Raw genomic sequence first — 8907 nt, forward strand, 5'->3', positions numbered from 1 at the left:
AAAAAACGACGAAAAGACCCAGACTAGAACTTTAAGTCAGAGTCATTTTTATGTTTTAAACTTAGCTAAAAAGCAATGAGCTGTGAACAACTAATATTACATTGACTATTACGAAATCGAAGAGATTCTCAATATTTACAAAATGGGTTTCAAGATAACTCACAATCGCAAAATTATCGTAGCATGGTTAGTTGGATTTCAGTGTTGTATAATCTAAATTTTTATTTAAAACTAATGATAAGGATGATAAAAAATCCCCCGAAAAAATACCAAGGTCAGTAAATGAGAAGTTCCAACCTCCTGTATAGAGGTTTTTCTTCTACAGACTACAGTAAAATAATTTTACAGTGCTTCTTAATTTAATAATGTTGCACTTGAAAAGAATATCATAAAAATAATAAAGGGATATGCATTGTAGAGTAACAATTGCTACTAACGTTCTAGATTAGTGACAAGAAGAATTATAACGCCAAGAAGAATAAATTTAGCAATGAGAAGCGACAAAAAAAAATTTAGCGACAAGAAAACAAAAAAATATTATCATGATTATCAAAATTAATTGAGGGGGATAGGACCTTTATCAGTCAGGGGTGCTACTTAAACAAGTGATTTCATTATCACCTATTTCAGTGATTTTTTATATTCAGTTATCACCTATTTAAGTGATTTTGGTGTTTTCTTTGATCTTCAAATGCTAATTTCATTGATTTTCCATATTTTCACAAACTTTTCTATAATTTTCCTACATAAATCAATTATCCCTTTATCTTTTGATATCAATTTCACCAGTGCGCTTGGGCAGTAAGTTAGTGCGCTATAGCTTATAAAAGTACCCTTGGGAATTGTTCTGTAATCAAATATTCATTAACTACTCTTACTATCAGACAAAGGTCAACAGTATTAGGTGACCTGATTGGTTTTCTTTAGAATTAGAATGATTTATTTTAAGGTTATGTCCTGATCTACAAATTAATCCAGTTTTTGCATATTCAAATAAACTGTAAACACTGGCAGGCTTATCAAGCAAATGACAATTTCTGCATGTACATAGTTGTTTTTTCAATGGAATTCTGGTCTTTTTACCAATAAAAAAATCAAGCTTGTGGGAAAAATATCCAAAAAATGTTATAAACACTTATTGAAGTGATTAAATTTTAACTTCTCAAATTACTTGTTTCAGTGATTTTGAAAAGTCTGTGCAAAAATTTTAAATATTTCACAGCCAAAATCACTCAAAGAAGTGATTTTGAAATCACTTGTTTAAGTACCGAACCCTGACTGTTTATCGGGACTCCGGGATCGGGTGTTTTTAAGCTCGGAATTGGGGATTGACCCTTTCGGGATTTGGGACCTCGGGATTTTGTGTTTTTAAGCCCGGGATTTCGGGATTTCGATTTTTCAAGCCCAGGATTTCGGGATCAGGACCCCTCCTATCCCCCCTCATTAATATATTAAAGAATATGCAAAGTTTGCCACACAAGCTTGGACTATAGGAAGTCGGATCTCATCTAATATCAAAAATGTGATTATTTTCCTGTCTACAATGAATGTGCTGCATCATTGCTTATGGAGGCGACTGATGGCATTGGATCCATATAAATTAGCCACAATTTTTTTCTTATACCTGAAAATCATCATTGTTATCTCTTGATGTATGCAAGTTTCATCTGCCCGTCATCCTTTATTTTCTCATATTTACCAATTTTCATTGTGACCCAAAGATCCGAAATTTAAACTTATTGTCAGATGATTAGAAGCCAACCATGATAACAATAGAAACACACTAGGGCATTCAGCTTATTTGCATCATAATTAGATTATGTATTCATATTGATCTAAGTGTAGGTTCATTTGCATAAATCAGCACCCATAATGCATTCACCAATGCGCCTTACTTTTTCTCTTGGTCAGGTGACAATCTTTCATTTTAGTAAAAGTTATTAAAAATGCCAGAATCGATGGGTCACTGTAAAAACTAGCCAAACATGAGAAAATAAAGGTTGGCATGCAGATGAAACGGCATAAATGAAGTGATACAATGACGATTTTCATGTAAAGGAAAAATTAACAAATAGAGGCCAATTTATATGGATCCAATGCCATCAGTCGCCTCCAGAAGTAACACTACAATGCTTTGAATTTTGTTCCGTCTGATGATTTTGTGCAAGTTAGGGTCCTTGGACTTTTAGAAATCACTCAGAACAATCATTTTTTTGCACTTTTTTTCATCTTGCTTGAAGATATTATTTGAAAATTGGTATATAGTTTATCATGACATATTACAGATCAAGTTGAAATTTTGTTCCAGTCTGGTGATTTTATTCAGAGATATGGTCATTGGTGTTAGAAAATTTATTTAAATAATCAGTTTTCCACACTTTTTTTCGTCAAGCTTGAAGATATTGTCTTGATATTTGTTTTAGTTTACACCATGACAGGTCATAGATCAAGTTAGAATTTTGTTCCAATACAATGAATTTTAAAACAGTCATGACAGTAGCTAGGGGACTATGTTTTGCCATAATCACAAAATGATTGTTAATTTAGAAAGGGGAGGGGATCATAACAATAACAAAACTAATGATATTTCATTTTTTGGTTATAAAGGTAAGATGAATTTTCTGAAAATGAAATACATTTTGTATATGCGACTAGAGAAGAAGTTGATTTTTTCTGCAGTTTCTCCATAGAAGCAATGAGTTCTTTCATTTTATATCTTATCTTTTTATTTTACAAAATAATTAATAGAATTAATAATAGATATCTTCATTATTAGTCCCTTATTTTAGGTTTTGCACTCTGTCCTTCTGTCTCTCTGTCTGTCTGTCCACCCCATCAGTCTGACAAATCAGTTTTTCAGAATTTTTTTCTTCATGCTTGAAGATATTGATTTGATATTTGGTGTATTGTTTAATCTTGATAAGTTACAGGTCAAGTTTGATTTCTAAGATTTTATTTTTTCTCCTTCTTTAGTTAAAGTCCTTTCCATAGATTTTTTTTATGAAAGACTTATTATTTAATTACCAGATTTCTGTTCAAAGGGTAATAACTCCATTTTTATAAAGATTTGTAAAATTGATTTTTTAAGATAAATTTGACATTAAAATTGATTGTTTTAAGATAAATTTGACATTTTATTCCCCCCCTTTTCTTTAGTCAATTGTTTGAAGAATTTAGTGGTAGGTGTGTTTGTTATTTTATGTTGTTTACACCATGACATGTTAAAGATCAAGTTAGAATTTTTATTCCATTACAATGATTTTTTAACCAGTAGGGGACTATGTACATGGTGTATTACCATGCAATACTCACAGAATGCTTGTTCGTGTTATTATGGTTTTATTACTCTTTTTTCTTTTGTCTGTCTAATTGCCTAATCAAATCATGACCAAATATGATATATTTAAGGCTCTGTTGACCATGTTGATTAAAATAATTTATTATACTGTATATATGGATTTTCAGCATTTTCAACAGAAATCTTAACTACATTTAAAGTGAACATCAAATACACCTGTTGAAATTTATTAACACTATTATTTATATTATCACGATTATTGTGAAACCAGTTATAACAACAACATGTAAGGTATTGCCGCAGCAATTTAATGAGATCCACATGTCATCAACAGAAAATCAATTAAATACAGTGTATCATAAAAAAACTACCAAACTAGGAAGTGATAAATTACTTCATGATGTTTATATTATTATTTCAGGGTTACAATGTTTATTGTTGGACCAATAGGATTTCTTGGTGTTGTGCAGAACGTTAATGGTCAACGAAAAGAAAGAATGTACTATAAAAGAGTCTTACAACAAGAAGAAAGACAAAAAGAATTGGAAGGACAGAGATGAAAGATTATGGCTGACAATGTATTATTTTGATATTATGACTGGAAAATGTGGAAGGATGAATGAATGGATATAATTTATTGTGAAAAAAAACATGACAAATTTCAACTTGAATCACTTTATAGTTTATATATATGTTATCGTATGTTTTTTGTAGCATGAATAATGATAAAAGAAGTTGAACATATAGTCAAAATTTGTTTGTTTTAATTCAGGCAAATGTAGAAAATTCTTGAAGTTTACTTGCCCCAAGACTGTATAAGCTATTAATGTCACTTGGCAATTGCAATCCATGGGTCAGTTATGTGCTATGTGTGTAAAAAAATTCTACGTTGAATTTACTGGCACTGAATTTAGAAAAAAAATCTGGTGTAGTTTCAAAGGATTAAGTTCAGTAAGAGCCAAATAAAACTTGAATGCTTTGAAGGATTTCAATGATATTTGCTAAAATTTGTGTATCCACAACCAGAGAGTGTGTCCCAAATAGTATTGGAGTTTGAATATTGAAGGTCAATACTGTCATTTTGTGAGCTCTACTTGCAGTAGCTCAGTTTGAAAAGGAAAGTAATTCCAGAAAATAATTTCTATCCTTGAGGGATATTAATTCCATTATGAAATATTAATGCACCAAGATAATTTAGTTAGGTACTGTTTGTGTCTAAAGAGTTAGGTTTGAAGAGTGAGTCAGTAATTCAATGACACATACAACTTTTTCCAAGGTTCCCTAAGTTTGAGAAAAGCTTTACCTGTGCCAATTTAATTTTTGACATTGAACTCTCCAATTGAAAGAATACAATAGGTATTGTTCTTAGTAGATTTAATGCACTTGGACCTTTAAATTGCTCCTAAAAGATTTTTCACTTAGTCTAATGGAATAATTTACCTGAAGAAAATGATTTTCTACAAAATGGATAAAAAAAATATATGTATCAACAAAACTGCATGTGATGTTGTTTTTTTTAATCTGTTCAATATACATACTGATTTAATCATGAACAGTTATTTTCTGAGAAAATATTTAACATTGTTCCTATTGAAATGTGTTTGTTCACTCATTAAATTTTAAGAAGACCTTTATTTAAACATTATCATTTCCCAGTTATTATATGTCAAACACATGCAGAAAACCAAATTTCAATAGAAACAATGCTGAAAATTTTATCTAAAATCAACTTCTAATGTCGGAATCAGTTTTTATATTTAACAGATTGATAATATATTATCAATATAAAATAAGTACAACATCAATAGCATGCAGTTTTGTGAGTTGATTAATACATGTATAATTGATCATTTTTATTCTGCAAGTAAATTTATAATCCATGAGTAATGGCTTTCTAAGGGTTCCAGTGAATAAAATCCAAAGAGAACAATAGCTATTATAAAAATGAAGATAAGATGTGATTGCCAATGAGTCAATTCTTAACAAAAGATCAAATGACATAGAAATTAACAGCTTTAAGTTACAGTATGGCCTTCAACAATGAACAAAGCCCTTTACAACATAGTCAGCTATAAAAGGCCCCACAATGACAAAGGTAAAACAGTTCAAAAGAATTGTCTAATTCTTTTAAAAAGATTTGATCAATGGTTTGCCATCTACATCAAATTTTCAAATGACACAAAAATTAAAAAATTAAATGCCTTATTATAAACCAAGCATATAGCTACCATTTATATAGAAATGTTGTTCTTTAAAAGGGAAGTAATTTTCAAAAATTATTGTATTTTCTTAATATTTTCCTGCATGGGTTAAATCAAACAAGTTATCCATGAAATTCGAAAAAAAAAAACCCAACTTACATAACAAAAAACTTGAGTATGAACAAGTGGTTATTATTAATCTAGTCACATTGTCTGGAAAACATAATTTTGCTGCAAGGGAGCACCTGCTTTTCTTTTCCATGATTGAATTTATGTTGAAAATGTGGTAAATGAAGGTTTTACTATAATTTTCATTAAAGTAGAGGTCAGATGAACCCTGCTCGAAAGACATGTACAAGTTTCAAATATACCATACATGAAATATATTTAACCTACTGTTTTTTGGTATCAGAGAAAGCGTCTTAATTACGAAAATTGAAAATTAACCAAAAAACCATGAAAAAAAGGTCATGAACCATACCAGACAACATGAACACCATGCAATCGCTCAATACATCTAATGTATTTTACTTATTGTTTACATTAAATTGTCAAATGAACCATTAAAATTAGGTTGTGGTCAGTTAAAACCTGCCAGATAGACATGTACATTTCTTACACCAAATATAGTTGACCCCTTGCTTTTTGGTTGCACTTATATATACAATAAAATTCCCCATAGGAATTACTTATATGGCTAAAACTATGAAGCTTCACAAATATATCATATCTTGGAATGAAAAGTTCATATACACATCTATTTTTTGGCTAAGTACAAAACATTAAGATGTGTAGCGTAATTTTCAATATTTATATGACTTGAACTTCTAGGAGTTTAAAATTATGCTGATATTCTGTACTACCCCTCTCTTCACTTTCAGTCTTCCTGAGAATACAATTTGTCTGCTGTCCAACAGTGTTTATAATGGTTAAATTCCCAAGTTGAGTCTATGAGATGAAACAAAGAAATCATATCTGGAATATCTATGAATATTCATCATTTCACATAAAAAGCTGTGGTTGGTGAATCAGTTGTATTTACAAGGTGCAACCTATAGTATTTGATAAACAGACAAAACCATGAAAAATTAGTGTTGACCAATGAATCCTCAAAAAGAAATAAAGATCTGATGAATCCTGTGAGTCCATTGTACAGCACTAAAATCATTCTATACACCATATCTATAATACTAAAAATATGAGGTCCAATTTGTCAGCCGTCATCACGTAAAAACGACGAATCACAGAATTCAACTTTATATATAACTAATATAGTACAAAGGTGTAGATTAAAAATTACACCACTCCAGGCCCTTTTGTTTTCCACGTAATTAATATTGCTAATAATTAAGAAGTTCCGGGTCGAGTCCGCTACCGATACCAATGGTTTATTCACCTGTTACCTATTACCTTATCTGTACATTTCTCATCTGACAGGCGCACCACCAAACGTTGTATTCAGGACTAATATGCTATATAAACGGGTCATAACCACAGGGTTGACACTACTAAATTGTCAAATTGTTACCTATTGTAGTATTTTAATCAGTAAGACTTTCTAAGATAACAATACGAATACTAAAAATCTGGACTAAAAATAAGGCGTCTAAGTACAGTTTTCAATTTGTTAGTGGGCATGACGTAAAACAGCAAAGAAAGAATTCAACTTTATCTATAACTTATATAGGACAATGCTGTTGATTAAAAAATACTCCATTCCAGGACCTTTTGTTTTCTAAATAATTAATATTACCAATAACTGATAAGTTCCAGTTTTACGGGTTCAAACAGAAAGACTAGAAAGCAGAGGAAAACTGTATCTTATAATTTGTCAGCCGTCATCACATAAAAACGACGAATCACAGAATTCAACTTTATATATAACTAATATAGTACAAAGGTGTAGATTAAAAATTACACGACTCCAGGCCCTTTTGTTTTCCATGTAATTAATATTGCCAATAATTAAGAAGTTCCGGGTCGAGTCTGCTACCGATACCAATAGTATATTCACCTGTTACCTATTACCTTATCTGTACGTTCCACATCTGACAGGCGCACCACCAAACGTTGTATTCAGGACTAATATGCTATATACATGGGTCATAACCACAGGGTTGACACTACTAAATTGTCAAATTGTTACCTATTGTAGTATTTTAATCAGTAAGACTTTCTAAGATAACAATACGAATACTAGAAATCTGGACTAAAAATAAGGCGTATAGGTACAGTTTTCAATTTGTTAGTGGGCATGACGTAAAACAGCAAAGGAAAGAATTCAACTTTATTTATAACTTATATAGGACAATGCTGTTGATTAAAAAATACTCCATTCCAGGACCTTTTGTTTTCCAAATAATTAATATTACCAATAACTGATAAGTTCCAGTTCAACGGGTTCAAACAGAAAGACTTGAAAGCAGAGGCCAGAGAAAAACTGTGTATCTTATAATCGACATGACTTTATCAGATGACAATACTAATACTAAAATAAGGCTTGCGCATAGTTATATACTTTAATTCAGTCACGGACCCGTGATATCACGGGTGTGTTCTAGCATAGTTTACATGTGCTCATAGCATCTGAGATACAGACTTGGCCATGTGTAACCAGAGAGGATGATTCTAATCACTTTGTCTCCTCTGGGACCCCTCTGTTACAAGGCAGCATTTTTACTGACTGAGATAAAGAAGTACTTCCTTAGCTCAACTGCTGACAGCTGATTAAGTATCTACTAATGAAGGAAAGGAACTGGCCACACTTTCTTCCCTCTAAAAGTTATCATACCATTATGACTTTTGCATACATACCCTAGCTAGAAGTCCTCTTAAACCACCATAGTTTTTTAGATTGACACCAAATATAACCGGAGAGTATTATTCTACATACCAAATCATTTTGACCCAAACCTGTGATCTCTGTGTTACAAGGCAGCACTTTGTGACTGGGCTAAAGAAGTAAAGGGAAGCAATCCTGTCACCCATGAAATGAGATTGAGTTCAGATGGACATGTAGAAATTCACATGAAAAAAAAGAACAATCTTTTTTCAAGTAGTTTCTAAACCAGGAAAATGAGGTAAAAGACAATTTAAGGGACATCTTCCAGATGGAATCTTGATAACATAAGGCATCTGCATACAAGGTATGAAGCATCCAGATTTTCTACATTCTAAAATATAAAACTTTAAACAAATAGTTAAATGCCAATGCTGCCAGATTTTTATCCTTGTATCTCACATTCTGCAACTTTCTTTGTAGGCAAGACAAAAACCATGTTACAAAATTTAAAATGACAAAATTGTAGATTGTCAAAGGGAGGTAAGTAATTTATGTTTTCATAAGGTATATAGTATACAAAAATAGGATACAATTAAAATGTCAAAATGAGGTCTTTCCTTTTCGTA

At 31.2% G+C, this 8907-nt stretch overlaps 1 long non-coding RNA gene across 1 annotated transcript; it reads left to right on the plus strand.

Moving 5' to 3' along the window:
• Window positions 1–49: 49 nt before the first annotated feature.
• Window positions 50–4044, plus strand: LOC139502821 (uncharacterized). The gene is made up of 2 exons (XR_011658951.1): window positions 50–186; window positions 3720–4044. It is a non-coding gene; the product is annotated as an uncharacterized lncRNA (long non-coding RNA).
• Window positions 4045–8907: the final 4863 nt, after the last annotated feature.

The sequence above is a fragment of the Mytilus edulis genome, chromosome 14 (assembly GCF_963676685.1).
Source record: "Mytilus edulis chromosome 14, xbMytEdul2.2, whole genome shotgun sequence".
Classification (NCBI taxonomy): Eukaryota; Metazoa; Mollusca; class Bivalvia; order Mytilida; family Mytilidae; genus Mytilus; species Mytilus edulis.